This window comes from Prenolepis imparis, unplaced genomic scaffold (genome assembly GCF_030444845.1).
Source record: "Prenolepis imparis isolate NDT839.2.m4 unplaced genomic scaffold, iyPreImpa1.0 SCAF_10, whole genome shotgun sequence".
In the NCBI taxonomy this organism is placed as follows: Eukaryota; Metazoa; Arthropoda; class Insecta; order Hymenoptera; family Formicidae; genus Prenolepis; species Prenolepis imparis.
The window spans coordinates 264,806-284,243 of NW_028141168.1; the positions used below are offsets into that span (position 1 = coordinate 264,806).

General features: G+C 42.2%; 1 pseudogene; it reads left to right on the plus strand.

The window, feature by feature from the left end:
* LOC145942129 (uncharacterized) lies at nucleotides 1–12,154 on the plus strand (annotated as a pseudogene).
* Nucleotides 12,155–19,438: the final 7,284 nt, after the last annotated feature.

Below are 19,438 nucleotides of genomic sequence, written 5' to 3' on the forward strand. Positions count from 1 at the left end.
ATGGCGACTTCTTTGAGAAGGAATAAATGTAGTAAGTATCTCTTTAAATTTATAATAAATAAAAAATTTTAAAGATTATTAATATTTTTTGTGTTATACAGGAGTCCCGCCCAGCCGTCGCCTCCGCTTGCTGCTTCAACCACCATCACCTCATCATCACCATCACCATCGCTCAACACCGCCCCACATCCCCTATTTATATTTTACATTTTATATTAATTTATATTTTATATTTTATATATTGTATATTTTATATTTTAAATTCACACGCACACACATTTTGTAAATACATACACACACACACACTTATCAAATATAATTATTTAAAAAACAAAAAAAATCTATTTGCTTTAGAATAAGATTCCTACCTCTTGTTTCCTTTAAAATTATTAAATAAATGTATTTATTTTAAAATTCCTCTCTCCCCTTCCTCATCCTAAAAATATTAATTTAAAAAATATTAAAAGAAAAAATATTAATTAAAAAAATTCTCTCTTTGCGTTCTCCTTCGCCGCGTTACCTCTCTCGCGTGCGCCTCGCGATATCTCTCTCTTTCTCGCGACCGCTATCTCTCTCGCTCTTGCATATACGCCTCTCTTGCGATATCTCGCTCGCGTGCGCCTCGCGCTCTCCTTCGCGTCATCTCCTCGCTGTGCTACCTCTCCATCTCGCACTATCTCGCGACCGCTATCTCTCTCCTTCGCGTGCGTCATCTCTCTCTCGCGTTCGCCTCGCGCTCTCCTTCGCGTTCCTCTCTCCGCGCGGACCCCTCACTCATCAAGCTCCACGCGGTCTTTCGCGGTTTTCCTCTCCCCGCGGACCCCTCGCCCACAAAGCTTCACGCGGTCTTTCGCGGATTCCTCTCTCCCCGCGGACCCCTCGCGGACCCTAACATCGTGGACGCTTCTCCCTCCCTGCGGACCCCTCGCGGACCCGGCACCAAAATCGCGGACGCTCCCCCCTCCCCGCGGACCCCTCGCGGTACATCGCGGACGTTTCCCCCTCCCCGCGTGACGTCATTCCCCCACCTGCGTGACGTCATTCCCCCTCCCCGCGTGACGTCATTCCCTTTCCCCGCGTGACGTCATTCCCCCGCGCCGTGGGTTCCCCTCGCCCCTCACCCCCCTTATTGCCCCGTAGTTAGAATCGGCCTAGTATACCTACTATCAATGTTCCGAAGAACGAAGAAAAATATCCGGATGTGTAACGAATATCACCAGTGCATTTTCTACGCGATCGCGAACTCGGTCTACGCGGAACTAGTAAACACATCGTCAGACAAAGAATTATTATCGATACTGAACCTCCCTCTGATTGGTCTTACTACATGAGACGGAAAATATATAAACGGACGTGGGATGAATGCAAGAGAGATGAAGAAGATTATGCGATCCATGAGGTGTCACAATATAATGAAATAGATCATTATGCGACAAAAATCGGCAAAAAGATCCAATTTAACTTTCACAGAGCTCTATACATTAAAATTATAGATATTGGAAGGTGTGTGGAATTGCTGGTGATGAATAATTTGCGTAATTCAAAGTATGACCGTTGGCAAAATCCTAACCACCTAACAATGTTCCAAAAAATGTGTGACGATGATAAGGATGAACTTGAACAATATGTACTATAGAAAATATCCCACGCTTCAACCGTCATGAATATATGCTTATGCATTATCGCGTTCAAGATAGTGAACGGTATTGTTTCTCGTGTGGACAAGTCACGTGCAAGTGCTCCGTAGAAGAATGTGATGTGATTTAAAGTGTGTGGGGGGAAAAAAATGGAAAACATCGACCAGGAAACTGAACGCGACCTGTTGGAGCGGTCCCACCAAGTCGCCACCTTGGGCGAATATTTTACATGGTTGCAGCGTTGCGAAGAGTTTATCGAACAGCTCGAAGAACGCACCCGTGTCAAGCGTCAGCGATTTTCAATCGGAAATAGACAATCTTTGGTGGCTAGAATCGCGCGACTCGAGAGTGCAAAGACTCGATTACAGACAAGGTTTATATCTAGTGGTGGTGATTATAGTGGTGAAAATAATGCGGAAAGACTCGTTTGGCGAGAGATTGATACGTTCGAAAGCCGCATCTTGACCGGTGCGGTAATAAACAATAATTACATCGAACCTCGTCAATTTCTCGAGGATGCCAAAGACATTGTGATCGAACACGTGCAGAAAGTAATGCAAAGACACATTAATGTCAAAGTGAACACTGTGTTTAATGGCGAGTTTGTGTCTGGTGATAAACGCGCCAACAAAAGTGTTAATACAAAAAACTATGAACTCTTTCGCACGTCCGATTTACGCGAGTGGTACGAGCGCCGCGTTATCGAGCCCACGTTAACATCGCTAGAAGAATTTCAAGAACATGATAGTGGTTGGGCATTGTCACAAATAATAAATTTAACTGTAAATATAAACAAATATAATCCAATGCACGCAGGATGTTATCTAAACTTGTCACGAGAAATTGTGACAAAGAGCGGTGATTAATGTGCGATCAACGGATAATGCCTGTTTCGCGTGGTCAGTGGTGGCCGCTTTGCATCCAGTTACAAAATATAGTGAGAGAACATCGTCATATCCGCACTATACGGCGGTGCTAAATCTCCAAGATATCGAATTTCCAGTGACTTTAAATCAAATTAAAAAATTTGAACTGGCAAATGACATCTCCATCAATGTATATAGTATTGAGAACTGCATTGTCCCGATACGTCTTTCGGAGCAAAAGAAAGACAAACATGTCAACTTTCTGTACATACAAGACAGCAACAGCAATAGCGTTGGACATTTCGCGTGGATCAAGAACCTATCCCGACTTGTCAGCACGCAATTGAGCAAACACGATCACAAGAAGTATATCTGCGATCGGTGCGTATATATATATATATTTATTTATTGCAATAAAATTATATAAAAATTATATAAAAATAATCGTAAATTGTAATTTCTATTTTACAGATGCTTGCACTATTTCGGATCGGAGGACAAGTTACAGTCACATACGATATACTGTGGAAAGATAAATGACTGCGCTATCCGGTTATCAAGCGACAAGGACAAGTGGTTATCTTTTAACAGTTACACCAGGAAAGAGCGGCTTCCATTCATAGTGTACGCCGACTTGGAATGCGTTTTGGTAAAGACTAAAGAAGCCAAAAGTTATCAACATCACCAGGTATTTAGTGTTGCTTATTATATACATTATTCGTACGACGACTCGTTATCTGCTTATAATTCTCGCCGTAGCGCCGATTGCGTTTCATGGTTCGCTGAAGAACTTAAAAATTTAGCGTTAAGTGTAAAGACTATTTTAACGACAAATGTCCCCATGGCGAAATTAACGCGAGACGAGTGGGAGAAATTTTATAGAGCGACGCATTGTCATATATGCGAAAAACCATTCGTACAAGACGATACACGCGTACGCGATCATTGTCATCTAACCGGACGGTACAGAGGTCCCGCGCACTCAAATTGTAATCTAAATTATAAAGAATCATTTTGTATTCCAGTAGTTTTTCATAATTTATCAGGTTACGACGCGCATTTTATTATCAAGGATATGGCTACAGCGTTCGAAGGGGAAATCGAATTACTTCCGATAATGAAAGAAAAATATATTTCATTTACAAAAACTGCTAAATTGACACAAGAAAATTCGAAAAATCATATCAAATTACGTTTTATCGATTCATATAAATTTCTCGCTACAAGTCTCGATAAATTGGCATCTTTTTTAGATAAAGATAAACTCAAAGTTTTACAGTCGGAATTTCAAAATTTACCGACAGAAAATTTTAATTTATTAACACGGAAGGATGTCTTTCCATACGAATACATTGACTGTGTCAACAAACTGCAAGATACGCGTTTACCACCGCGCGAATCATTTTACAGTTCTTTGACCGGTGATATAGTATCCGAGAGCGATTACGCGCACGCCGAAAACGTTTGGAACCGATTCTCCCTTCGAACGCTAGGCGAATATAGCGATCTGTATTTAAAAATTTATGTCTTGTTATTAGCAGATATTTTTGAAAATTTCCGCGATAGTTGTGTTAAAAGTTATAGTCTCGACCCCGCGTATTATTATACTCTTCCTGGGTATACATGGGACGCAATGTTAAAGTATACAAATATTACATTCGAATTGCTTACAGACATTAACATGGTCATGTTTATCGAACGAGGTATACGCGGCGGTTTAAGTCAATGTTCCAACAGATACGCCCGTGCTAATAACAAGTACATGTAATCGTACGATTCATCGAAACCATCAGCGTATCTTATGTATTTTGATGTAAATAATTTGTATGGATGGGCAATGTGTCAACCATGCCTTATTCAGATTTTCGATGGGTCGACGATGTATCTAATTTTGACATATCATCTATCGCGTTCGATTCGCCTATAGGCTATATCCTCGAAGTAGATTTAGAATATCCGCAGCATCTTCACGACATGCACACTGACCTGCCATTTTGCCCGATACGCGACAAGCCACCCGGTAAGCGGGAAGATAAGCTTCTCGCAACGCTATACGTTAAGGAGCGTTACGTGATACACTACCGCAACCTGCAGCAGTGTATGCGTCACGGCCTTCTTATCGTAAAGATACATCGCATATTACAATTCGTTCAATCCGCATGGCTCCGCGATTACATCGAACTTAATACAGAATTTAGAACTCATGCAAAAAATGATTAAGAAAAAAAATTATACAAATTAATGAATAATGCGGTATTTGGCAAAACGATGGAAAATGTGCGTAGTAGTGTCGATGTAAAATTATTGACAAAGTGGGACGGACAATACGGTGCAGAGGCAATGATTGCGAAACCAAATTTCCACAGTAGAAGTATCTTTTCAGAAAATTTAATTGCCGTAGAATTACGTAAACTCGAGGTAAAATTTTACAAACCAATATATGTCGGCATGTGTATACTCGACATCTCTAAAACGTGTTTGTACGAATTTCATCATGAGTATATGTTACCGCTCTATCATGACAGATGCCAGGTAATGTACACCGACACCGACAGTTTAATATATCATATTGAATGCGAAGACGTGTATGAAAATATGAAACGCGATATCGCCAGATTCGATACGAGTGATTACGCTGCGGACAATCATGCGGTATACCGCTTGTGAATAAAAAGGTACCGGGTCTAATGAAAGATGAAAATAACGGCGCGATAATGACCGAATTTGTAGGGCTCAGAGCAAAAATGTACGCTTTGCGAGTGGATGGTAAGAAGGATACAAAAAAAGTAAAAGGTGTCAAGAGTAACGTTGTCGCGAGAACGATAACATTTGATGATTATACGCGGTGTCTGAATGATGAGATCAAGAGACACGGTAGTGTCTCGCGCCTAGTTTGGGCGAAGCCGACCCCTTAGAAGCGAGGCACCGTGTATCTTTACGCGAATCGGACAGTTGAGGTAATCATAGATTTCGGATGCTCAATAACGGCTGAAGCGATCGAGTTTTTACTAGTCTTAATCGAAAGATTGAGGTCGAATTAAATAAGGAAAGTGTCTTTATTTTTGCTCTACGTTCATTATAAACGAAGATATCACGATGCAAAGTTTCAATATGAAAAATTTCTTGTAAGAAACGTCCACGTCTTCATCGTTCGCAAGTCCCCAATGTGCGCATGCGCGATTCTTGTACAGTTCCAGCTTTTGGTACAAGGGCGCTAGTGCTTCGTAATGTTTACCACAGACAGATGTGTGCTTATAGGTTAAATGGTCCGGGATATATACAGGGTGTCTCAGACCACCCGTATCACCCTATTATATCGAAAACTGAGCGCGGCAGACAAAAATGTTTCAGACAAAAATTGTAGGGCTTTAAGTAATGCATTACATAGTAATATTAGTATGACCTTGAAGAGTGTTGTCAAGGTCATATAAAAATGACCTTGAAATTTTTAAATGGAAGTACCTATATTTCATTCCATATTCTTGTAGCTTATCTCGAGAGCTTTTCAAAACACTATATGTAAGTCTCTTTTTATTAAGTAGTTTTCGAGTTATGGAGCTTGAAAGTTACAGTACCGCCGGCGTTAGCACTACTCAAAGTCTACCGCGCGGAGGTTGCCCGGTCGGATTTACATTTCTTTTATATGTGCGCGCGCGTATGTCTGTGTGCTGTGTGTGTGTGTGTAAATGTATGGCTAGATGCTACATGTGATTAGGCCTGATGTTCGAAATGTTTACCGTTTACTTCAATACAAGCACGTATTCTTTTCTTTAAATTATTTGTTGCATAAAGAATTTCATCGGCATCTAAAGAACGAATAGCGTCGAGTATTCTATGAATCATATTATCTCTTGTCGTTGGGGATTCGCAGTATACCAGATCTTTTACTCTTCCCCACAAATAGTAATCGAGAACACTGAGGTCCGGTGATCGTGCTGGCCAATGATGTGGGCCATATTTGCCTATCCATTTGTTTGGAAACATATTGTTCAATCGTTGACGAGCAACTATAGATGTATGCGCTGGGCATCCATCTTGCTGAAAAAACATGTTTAGGCGTAATTGTAGAGGAATATTTTCAAACAAAAGCGGAAGATTATTTTCAATGAAATTGGCATATCGAGCACCGTTTAAGTCCTCTTCAAAGAAAACGGCCCAACGACATGTTTTTCAATAATTCCGCACCAAACATTGACTTTCCAAACATGTTGATGGTCAATTTCTCGGAACCAATGAGGATTTTCTTGTGCCCAATAACGACAGTTCCAAGTATTTACAGACTCGTCACTTTTAAATGTGCTTTCATCAGAAAATAAAATTTTCTGATGAAAGTTTTGTGGTTGTTGACGTATCCAATTGCAAAATTCAAGTCTGTTTCTAAAATCGACAATCGTCAATGCTTGGTGAAGACTCATCCTGTACGGATGCAGCTTGTTTTCATGAAAAATCCGGTGGATCGTGGCACGACTAATACCAGAATCTCTTTCTCTACGCCTTAAAGAATCGTGGGGATACAATTGAGCAGATGCAAGAATTTCTGGCGTCCTTTTCTCTATAACTGGGCGTCGAATTTGTCTACCCTGTTAATAATTCCGCTTAAGTGAATTTTATGTACGGATTAATTGTTACGCCATGCGCCGCCTAGCGGTGCTTTTTGCCGATGAAATTCTTTATGCAACAAATAATTTCAAGAAAAGAATACGTGCTTGTATTGAAGTAAACGGTAAACATTTCGAACATCAGGCCTAATCACATGTAGCATCTAGCCATACATTTACACACACACACAGACACACAACATACGCGCGTGCACATACAAAAGAAATGTAAATCCGACCGGGCAACCTTCGCGCGGTAGACTTTGAGTAATGCTAACGCCGGCGGTACTGTAACTTTTAAGCTCCATAACTCGAAAACTACTTAATAAAAAGAGACTTACATATAGTGTTTTGAAAAGCTCTCGAGATAAGCTACAAGAATATGGAATGAAATATAGGTACTTCCATTTAAAAATTTCAAGGTCATTTTTATATGACCTTGACAACACTCTTCAAGGTCATACTAATATTACTATGTAATGCATTACTTGAAGCCCTACAACTTTTGTCTGTAACATTTTTGTCTGCCGCGCTCAGTTTTCGATATAATAGGGTGATACGGGTGGTCTGAGACACCCTGTATATAACGTGTATGTGATATGTGACATGTGACATAGGTTAAGTGTGCGGTTAGCTCGTTTTTATTTATTATAAGAGAAGTCCAGCCAGAGGGTCATAATCGATAGAAGAAGAAGATGAGATTTATAAGAATCAAGTAATTATTTTATTTTATATTTCTTATAACAATATTAACAATTATATTCTTATGAAAAAATAATAGGATGGTTACGTAACAAGAAAATAGTTATTATTATATTATTATGAAAAAAATATAGTATATCACATATAAGTAGTATTGCATATCACATGTATGTAGTATATTGCATATCACATGTATCGTTACCATTTTATTTTACTATTTCTTTCATAATAATAACTACTTTTATGCTACGCTACCATCCTACTATTTCTTTTATAAGTACATAATTATTGATGTTAAATTAAGAAGCGAATAAAAGCTAATAATAATAAATAATGTATAGATAATCATAGTACTATTATGAGTACTATGAGCTATCAAAAATACATCTTTACGTTATTTATTATTATTAACTTTTATTATTCACTTCCTCATTTTATATCAATAATTATATACTTATGAAAGAAATAGTAGGATGGTAGCGTAGCATGAAAGTAGTTATTATTATGAAAGAAATAGTAAAATGGTAACGTAACAAGAAAGTAGTTGCAAATATCATTATAAATATGTATTCAAGAAAGAAATAGAAGGATCTACATTTTGCAATGTATACTACATACATGTGATATGCAATACTACTTATATGTGATGTTCTATATTTCTTTCACAATAATAACTACTTTCTTGTTACGCTGCCATCCTATGCTATTTCTTTCATAAGTATATAATTGTTAATATAAAATATGATTTAAATATGTTTTACATTGCAGATACAGAATGAGGACATTGTAATCTTTTGAAATAGTACTAGAGTTGCTCAAAAAGTAATGCCCTACATTATTTTTTCAGAATATTTATTCAACAATTTATATACAATATACATGGTAATCTCAATCAACTTCTATTGCTTTATGCCAGTACGATACATTATATGTATTTACTTGCCTTTACTGTACCAACTTTTGTCCTTTCCACGTAACCATGTTTTCACATTTGAATCACGCTCTCTTCATCTTCCAAACCGTATTTCGCGAAGTGCATTTAATTAAGTGGTTCAAAAAGTTAAATATTGGAAGCTATCGCTAAACTGTGTTAAACATATAATTTAAAGATCTCTGCGAAACAAGATTGGGAAAATGATGAGGGGATGATTGAAGCTGTGATGACATGGTTACGTAGAAAAAACAAGAGTTGATACAGTAAAGGCATACATATACTTGTATCGTGCTGGTATAAGGTTATAGAAGTTGATTGAGATTATATTAAAAAATAATATATATTTAAAAAGAAGAAATATCCATGTATGTTTAAAAACATTTCAAACCTGTTTAATAAATAGTTTCTGAAAAAAATGGCATTATTTGAGCAACCCTAGTAAATCTAAATCATATACAAAAATGAATGATATCCCTATAAAAACTTACCTTTAAAAAAAAGGTAAAAAAAGGCGCCTAGTATAGGCACGCCAATAGTGAAAAATTACCCATTGCAAACCCATGTGTAGAATCGTATGAAAAATTACTCATTGCAAACCCATGTAGAATTGTAGTATAAAAAATTACCTATTGCAAACCCATGTAGAATCATATGAAAAATTATCCATTGCAAACCCATGTAGATCGTACTACAAAAGTAATGATATAAAAAAAATTGCGCGCCAAGTGAAAGTAGAAACTTTTGTACCAGTGGAAAATTTAAGTTGCAAACCTATAGAGTCGTATAATAAACCAGTGAAAAATTTAAGTTGCAAACCCTTGTAGAATAGTATAAAAATTAAAAAATTATTAAAATTAATACAAATAAAAAAAAATTAAAAAATTTTAATTAAAAAAACTAGGCACTGCTAAATTAAACAATATGCTAAAATTAATATTGAAATTTAGCAGTGCCTAGTTTTTTTAATTAAAATTTTTTAATTTTTTTTTATTTGTATTAATTTTAATAATTTTTTAATTTTTATACTATTCTACATGGGTTTGCAACTTAAATTTTTCACTGGTTCATTATACGACTCTATAGGTTTGCAACTTAAATTTTCCACTGGTACAAAAGTTTCTACTTTCACTTGGCGCGCAATTTTTTTTATATCATTACTTTTGTAGTACGATCTACATGGGTTTGCAATGGATAATTTTTCATATGATTCTATATGGGTTTGCAATAGGTAATTTTTTATACTACAATTCTACATGGGTTTGCAATGAGTAATTTTTCACTACTGGCGTGTCCATACTAGGCGCCTTTTTTACCTTTTTTTTAAAGGTAAGTTTTTATAGGTTGAAATGACGCGACAGCAGTCTTGTATAAGATCTAAATTGCACGAAGTGTATACTCTCAGCGAGACGAAAATTGCTCTGAGTCCGTACGATGACAAGCGGTATGTCATACCTGATTCAACTGACACATTACCATGGGGACATTATCGGATACCTTTATAAAATGTAATATAATGTAATATAATGAATATAATGTAATATAATGAATATAATGTGTGTGTGTGTAATATAATATTATGTAATGTAACATATTATACTATTGAAATATTAATAAAGATTTTTGTGCATATGTATGTATTTCATATTTCATGTATTGTAACGATTATTGGAAAGGGTGTATTAATAAAGATTTTATATATTTTCATATTTTATGTACATTTTCATATTTCAAAAATTTTATATGTATTTCATATATTTTTTATACGTTGTACACATTGTATATTTTTTCTTAAAATTAAAAAATAAACACAATCTGTATGAATTAAATCACATTGTCCTTATGTATCCAAGAGTTGTGCGAATTATCAAATCGCAACCATTTTACGTAAACTTCGTCACCTCTTCTGCACAATACTTTCTCCACGAGATACACGTCCGGATAATTCGCGCGATGCAACTCGTACTCGTAGAACGCTCCAGCGACAGATTTTTTGTGATAATCCTCGAGTAGATAGCTTACGGGATTAGTATGCTGCACTTTAACAATCTTAAACACTTCGGTTGTCCAATTTGGCGTGTAACTCTTCTCAAAAAGTATTTTGTACTTGCTAACGCGTACCGAATCGCCTACTTTGAACCTTGCCGGACTCGCGATATTTACGCGGTTGTACACGGTAGCCAAGAGTTTTTCAGCGATCGCGGGGGTAACGTCGACGGGTCGCATGCCGATTGTTCGATGCTTGCGCGCGTTGTAATCCGTTACGAGTCGCGGCAACGCGTCGATCCACTTGTAAGTTCCATTCAGCGTAAACATCTTCCACATATCGTTCTTCAGCGTGCGATTGAATCGCTCGACGACCGATGCCTTCAATACCGAATAAGTGGAATAGTGATTAATGTCATGTTTTCGCATTAGCTGTTGCACATCAGCGTTGTAAAATTTCTTCCCCTTATCGGTTTGTATGTTTCTCGGGCATCTCTTGCAGTCTCGAATTATCTCGGTGATAGCGTCAGCTGTCTCGCTTCCACCTTGACTCTTGAGTGGTACGCCCACGCGTGCTTGCTCAACACATCGATGACAGTGAGTATGTAGTGGCAACCTCTGTTGAAACGGGAGTATGGACGCATCTCGACAATGTCAGCTTCCCACAGGTCATCGTATCCCCGCACTATGACATGTCTTCGGGGAAAATTTTTTCTCGCTGGTGCATGCAGTTCGTTCACCAACTGCCGTTTCTCTAAACTATGTTGTTTTTTCATTTCACCGGTTTTTCTCAATCGCCGTTTGTTGTCATTAATTTTATCATTCATTTATGTTTTATCGTTCATTTCGTCCTTCAATAGCCGTTCTTTATCATCCGCTACCATTCGATATTCGTTCTTGACCCGTTCGCAGCCGTTCTTGACCCGTTCACAGCCGTTTCTGACCCAGTCGCAGCCGTTTTTGACCCGTTCCTGAGCTGATAGATAACTGTCTGACAGTCGTTCCTGAAATGTTCGTTGCCGTTGGTTGTCACTTTTTAGCCGTTCGTAGCCATTTCTGTGCTGTTCACTGCCGTTTTTGACCCGTTCATAGCCGTTCTTGACCCGTTCGCAGCCTCGTTCGTAGCCGTTTCTGAGCTGTTCGCAACCTCGTTCGTAGCCGTTCTTGAGCCTTTCGCAACCGTTTCTTAGCCGTTCACTGCTATTCATTGTAGTTAGATAGCAGTTCAATAATCCTTCGTAGCTGTTCGATAATTGTTCGCAGTCGTTCGATAATCCTTCGTAGATGTTCGACAATTGTACGATAACCGCTCCTAATCCGTTCACTGCCGCTCATTACAGGTTAATAGCCGTTTCTGAATTAGCGTTAGCCGCACGTCGAAGCTCGTTTATCGCAGTCTCTAACGCTCGCATATCCTTCTCGAACGCGGTCTGATGCTTTTTGTTGATACCTCAACGTTTTAACACACTGTTCCACGTAGAGTTTGTTGACGGCATCGGTGTCAGCCTCAGGTTGCGCTACACGGTGAATCTTGCGCGACCTCGCGTCATAGTCCATAGCGACGCGACACAGAGCGTTTTCGCCCACGTAACCAATCTATCCCAATGAATGCTTGTGCCGGTTGCATCATTTCTTCGTTCAAATAATCCAAATTTGATTTATTGATAGGCATTTTTTTTCGATGCGAGTGACGCCGATCGACTGATTAGTTTTGTCGAGACACCGTTTAATTTATAATAATGCCGACTTCGCGAAGTTCCTCGATGATCGACAGAATCTCGTTGTCGTGAGCGTTGTGGCCAGCTTGGCGCGAAGCATCGAGCAATCGTAGGCGATCCACTAACTCGTTGGGGCCGTCCCAGTGCACGTAATCGATCTTATTGTCGGTTAGCGTCATCGCGCGAGGCATAAATTTTCCCTTTCCAGATGTTTTCCTTTTCGGTTCGGTCGACATCAATGGTGCGATTATTTGTTTGTACTTATATCCCCTGTTGCTTCGTAATTGGCCTTGCGCATCATAATTGCGTTTATGCGCGTTCGTCGCCAATAATATGCTTTGTATTTTTGCATATCATTCTCCGTGTAAATAATGTCATCGGGAATTCTCTTAAAAATCAATTCGTATAATCCTGGTGTACCAATGTATCTCACTTTGTCTATAATTGGAGAGTCATCTCTGTCGATGTCGAATCGTTTGTTACCGAACAGCATTTCATTCTTGTCGAAATAGACACCGTACACGTAATCGAATTCTTTTTTTTATCGCCACCGAGGAGAGTGCTCATGTACTCTTGTCCCAGTGGTCCCAAGTGCATTCGCAACATTTCTTGACCTTTCGGCTTTTGTAACCTGTTTCGAACGAACGATGTTTCAAGCGAGTTGCCCGCGGTTTCGAAAGCATTTTCGTTTGCGAGTGTTTCGGGTATCGTAGGTTGTACAATTCTTGTTGTCGCGAATGGTGTAAAGATTATCGGCGGTTCATCCAGTAAAGCATCCGATGTACGCGGTGTCGATGAGCGATCCACGTTTGATCATTTCCTCTTTTTCGGTGTCGCTTTCTCCTCCTCATACTCCTCCTCCTCATCTTCATTTTTATACCGCTTGATGGGTAACGTTTTAATCTTCACCAGCGTTACTTTCCGACTCGTTTTTCACCGCGATCGAGCTCGAGTTGTCGACGATCTTTTGTAGCGGTTCGATAATAGGTATAAAGTGGGTCTTGACCGCGATATCGTCATCGATCTTACCTGTTTTCAAAGCGCGATGTTTTTTGCGGATCGATTCGCTCGTTTTCGCAATCTCCTTCACTCTCTTTTCACGCTCGCGAATATTATCGCTCCCAGCCATGTTAACAGAGTGTCGAACGCTTGCGTTTTAACCTTCTCAACAGAGTATCGGCAACGACTAATATTTTTGCGGTATCGCGAACACGTTAAATCGTTTCTATATCGCCCGTTCATAAGCGAGCTATCCTTGTCTATTACTAGAAATCCATACTTTTGCTGCCAACAAGTACGACATAATTCACTGAAATCATCATACGACATGTCGGCATTCACGTGATCATTGTACACGTGTTTCAAGTTGGTACCGTCCTGTTTAAACAAGATCAGAAGGTTCGCGCTGTCACGTATAAGATGTTTCGGTATTCTCGCGTACGTCTGACAGAGATAGAAACAATCGACGTTCGAGTGACGTCCCATTGAAAAGTACTCTCTTATCGTATTTTGCTTATCGCACACCACGTCATCGAAGACGAAAATCGAGTTTGGATGTGCCTCGCTCGGTGGAATGACGTCACTGTTATTGGAGAATGTAAAGTAGCTGATTTCGTCGATCGATGTCAACAAATTCTCCAGATACCGATATTTCGGCTGTTGCAATGACTTCGAGTACACATACACGTTTTCAAAGCGAACGCCGTGCGGGCTTCCTATCAAACTAATCAACACGTTAATTTTACCGCAATTCGAGGGGCCGCAAACGATCGCGCGTATAGTAGTCAGCAGTATCGTACCGTGTCTGCGAATCTCCGCGTTGTCTCCCATCAATCGTAATCTGTCGTCGTAATTCGTCACGCGTATCGTCAAAGGTTGTCGCACGAATTTCATTTTCTCACTCCTGACTGGATCGAACGTCTGCCTATTTATAGCTGCGAGAAACCGCGAATTGCTCAGTAACGAACAAATGTTCGTCTTGCTATCAAGTCCTTACGATATTTGTGATTTGAGCGCCGAACAGCTACAATTTGTGTCGAAAGCAGTTTTATTGCGAATGTGCGGTAATTACGTCCACTGCGTGTTAGACAATCTTCCGGAACATATAAAGGCGGATTTGGAGGTTCAAACCTATCGCCGCTGTTTCGAACATTACAATCGACCATGGCAGCGAACGCACATTGACGGTCCAGCACCGATGATAAAGGATTGCAGCGAATGTCAACGAGAATAGGTAGAGGCCTATAAAATCACTCGATATACGCACTTCCAATCGAATTCCATATCCCCGGCTATCAGTTTTGCGGTCCGGGCACGCGACTACAAAAGCGATTAGCTAGAGGCGATCGAGGTATCAACCCATTGGACGCAGCGTGACGTGAACACGATATAGTGTACTCTCGGAGCAACGATCTCACCGAGAGACACACGACAGATAGGATACTCGCCAAGAAAGCGCAAACTCGCATCGGTGCGAGAGATTCGACTCTCGGTGAGAAAGTCGCCGCCACAGCTGTCTGGACAGCGATGAAAGCCAAGACAAAGTTCGGTATGGGCCTGAAGACGGTGACAAAGACAAAGACAAAGACGAAGAAGAAGATGGCGAAGAAACGGATACTTCCGGTAGCGAAACGTGGTGGTGTACTGCCATTTCTACCAATGTTGGGTGCGCTCGGATCCCTGATCGGTGGAGCGGCTGGTGTAGCAAAAGTGGTGAACGATGGAAAAGCTGCGCAACATCAGTTGCAAGAGATGCTACGTCACAATCGCGCCATGGAAGGTCACGGATTGTATCTCGCTCCGTACAAACACGGACGAGGCGTTTTAACGAAAAAAAGATAGAAAAACGTCAGAGACGCTAAAAATGCCGCAGGGCGTAACTACCAACATACAATTGCTACAACTGGCAAAACGTATGCGCATTCCGTACTTTAGAGGTGTCTTCATGCGTGACTCATTGCCAAAAATCAGTGGTATATATCGAAACGAGAGCGGCATCGTAAATTTGGATAATTTCAAAGGACAAGGTTCTCATTGGGTAGCGTACCCAAAGAGGGGGAATGGCGCTATATATTTCGACAGTTTTGGCAATCTTCAACCACCGAATGAGTTGGTGCGATATTTTGGGCGGAACGTGACAAAGATACAGTACAATCACACGCCTGTTCAAACTTACAATCAAAGCATCTGCGGACAATTGTGCTTACAGTTTCTCCGAGCAGTTGATGCACGCGAATTTAAAGACAGACATTGCGCTGTTTAACTCAGTACTCGTTAAACAGTTTTGTCAACATGTCTATGACATTCACGCTGACTGGGAAGAGTATCGTCCTTGCGGTAAACTACTTTCCCGCCGTAGATTTGAGCGACGATGAATACGAGCTCGGTTTAGCCCATTTTGAGATTTATCACACAATATCGAACGTGAATTCCTCAAATAATAAATTTTACTTTGGCAAAGACGACGTGGAAATTACGATTCACGAGGGATCGTACGAGCTGCAAGCGATATATGAGTTTTTGAACCAAGCAATTTCACGGAAACGTCCGTGACACGCTGTTCGTGACGGCGATAAAAAACATTTTGACAATGGTGACTTTGAAGATGAAGAATATCCGATAGTGCTCCACGCTAATTACAATACGATGAGGAGCGAGATCAAATGCGCCTACAGAATAAATTTTAGGAAGCCCAACAACATTGGATCGCTGCTGGGATTCTCGAACCGTATACTGCAGCCGCGAAAATGGTACAAGTCGGACATGCCGATTAATATTATCAACGTGAACATTATCCGCGTAGAATGTAATGTGACCGCGGGCGCGTACAGCAACGGCAAACTCGTTCATACGATACATGAATTTTCACCGAGGGTACCACCAGGATATAAGATATCGGAACACCGGTACACATCATTTACCTGCCAATCATCGTGCGGAGCATTACGGATTATCATTACGAGTTGTCAACCAAGACAGACGATTGCTCGATTTTCGAGGAGAAGAGATCACCATTAGATTGCACATACGACGGCGATAGCAATAACGTACATTTGCGGCGTATGAGATGCTCGTGTTGAACGGATCGAAAGACACGAGAGATAACACAATCTTTACGAGGCCAGCGACATCAACAACAACAACGTCGACATTCGCTAATATCCAATCATCCGGTTGCACTAAGAAAGAGAAACTGAACGCATCGAACATTGCATTTTTACAATCTTTGGGATTTGCGGTGCGAAACATCTGAACGATGACCGATATCCTCAACATCGGAGACGAGCCAATCTTCGACGATCGCTTCGTCAAGATCGAGACTCACATGTACAACCCGTTCGCTAACACAACATTCGGACACAGTGATGAGAAAGAATACCCATACAACAACAGGATCTGTATACGTTGCCGTATGAGAGTTTCCTATACATCGAGGGAGAACTAAGGATAAATAAACTAGCCGAAGGATCTGATGTGATACTGGGAAATAATTGTGTCGCATTCATGTTCGATGAGATTCGATACGAACTCGATGGCGTGGAGATTGATCGCAACAGACGTAGGAGTAACAACTACGCTCAAAAACTATGTAACAATATCATCCGATAGAAGCGTGATTATGAGAAACGCCGGCTGGAGTGATCCGACTACTGTGAATGGAAATTTCAATTTTTGAGTACCGCTCTACATGTTATTGAAATTTTGCGATTACAGACGAGTGGTGATTAACGCTTGTCATGAGTTAATCTTAATACTATCGCGCAATGAAAACAATTGTCTGTTTGGAGATTCGACGCTGGAGCCTTTAATCAATATATTCAAAATACAATGGCGAATGCCACATGTGTTATTAAACGAGATCAACAAACTGTCGATGCTGCGCGCTCTGGAAAGTGGACATTACCTCAGCTTCGGTTTTTGCTCGTGGGATCTGTATGAGTATCCGCTATTGCAGCGTACAATCAAGCATTCATGGGCCATTAAGACGGCGACTCAGCTGGAGAAACCACGATATGTTATCTTCGCTCTGCAGACAGGTCGAAAAAACATCATGTCTGAGGATATGAGTCGATTCGACGATTGCAAGATGACCAACGTGAAACTCAATCTAAATTCGGAATGTTATCCGTACGACGATATGAATCTGGATTTCGATAAAAACAGATGGTCGATTTTGTACGATACGTATGCGCGTTTCTGCAAGAACTATTATGGATACGAGTATCTCGAGCCGAGTCTCACCGTCTCAATGTTTCTACGTAACGGTCCGTTCGTGATAATCGATTGTTCTCGACAAAACGAATCGGTCAAGAGCGTAACCGTTTTTTTTTTTTTTTTTTTTTTTTTTGGGGCTGTGGAAACCTCATGGTACCACTCACCCCCGGGTAGGGGATGAGGGTTATGTGGGACTCCTTGTCCCCCATCACCGATCCACGTATGGATCGGTGGTGGGGTCCAAGACCTACCGCACTAAAACCACAGCGGCTGCCTACGCTGGCGCTTACGGGGATGGCAAGGAACTGCCGAAGCATTACTTCTTGCCATCCCCTGGCCTTACCTTCTCGGGGAGCATCTTCCCCGTGAAGAAGATACTCCCCCCCGCGAACACATCGTGCGGGCCTTCCCGGTTGCGGCGCAGGGGGGCACCGCCCCCACGCCGCGCCCTCCCAAAAAGTTTGGTGGCGGGGTCACGGCTCGAGAGTTCCCGCTCGAGCCGCCACCCCCCGCTCCCGGAACGGGGCCCCCTATCTCTCCCTAAAGGGATGAGAAATCCGGCCGACGCTCCGGGAGCTCTTCTCCTGAGAGTTCCCCCCCAGAAGGGGGAGGAATCCTCCCGCAGGCAGTAGTGCCCTCCCATCGGCGCTCTAAGGCACCGGTGAGAGGGCCGCCCCTGCCGCGTCCCTACCCGGGGGACCACGTGCAATGGGGCTCCTAGTGAGCCCCTGTGGTCCCCGCGGCCCATGGCCGCGGTTCCCTCCCTTTACGGGATTCGACCATCAGCCCGGGGGCATCGCCGTGGTCCTCCCCAGGGGGGTGGAACTCGGCAGGGGCGGGAATGGATGCCGTCCGACTCCCGGCCGCAGGGCTTACGCCGAGCGGCCGCCAGCCAGGCGACACCCGCCCCCGCCCTACTCTATCTTTGCGCATGGCGAGGGGGGCACAGCGCCCCTCGCCCGGCTACTCCTCCCTTACTTCACCATCGGGCGGGGGGGCACAGCGCCCCTCGCCCAGCATAAATCCCGCTTAGTTCAACCAATCAGGGGGGCGTCTCCTTGTTCGGCGACGAGGTGGTCCGCCACCGCGACCTCGCCTTGGCGGGCCGCCACCGCCGCCGCCCCCTCCACCACGGGCACCACCCCTTCCCCGCGACCCCTCAGCCCTTCCTCGCCGGGGCACCCAGGTGGGGTCGTCCCTTTCTTCAGGGAGTCAGGGGTAAGCGTTTGCCTACCCCGTCGCCCCCGTCTCTCCCGCTCCCTCTCTGCCTCCTCCTTCTGCGTCATAACCTTGAAGCAGAAGGAGACCGCTCTCCACTTTTCGTCGTCTACCAGGATCTGCCCAACAACGTTGGGCAGATGCAAGTCCTCTCCTATGATGTTGACCAGGACTCCGCGCTCCTCTGCCCATGCAGGGCAGAACTCCAAGGTGTGTTGCGCGGAGTCCTGGTCCTCCCCGTAGTGATGGCACTGCGCCGTGCGTTCTTTCCCAATTTTACACAGATATTCACCGAAACATCCGTGTCCGGTGAACACCTGTGTAGTGTGAAACGATGTCCCGCCGTGAGACCTCTCCATCCACTCTTCCAGTCTAGGCCTCACGGCCCCGACGACCCTGTGCCCCGAATTTGTATGGGGCACATTTGACAGGTACTCATCAAATTTCCCTGTCATTTGTCGCCGGGCTTGGAGCCTGAGAATGCCCTTAACCCTGGCAGTCACTTGCATCCCCATTTCACGGAGCTCGCGCTGACGCTGGTATACTCCAGCATACATGTCAGCCACGA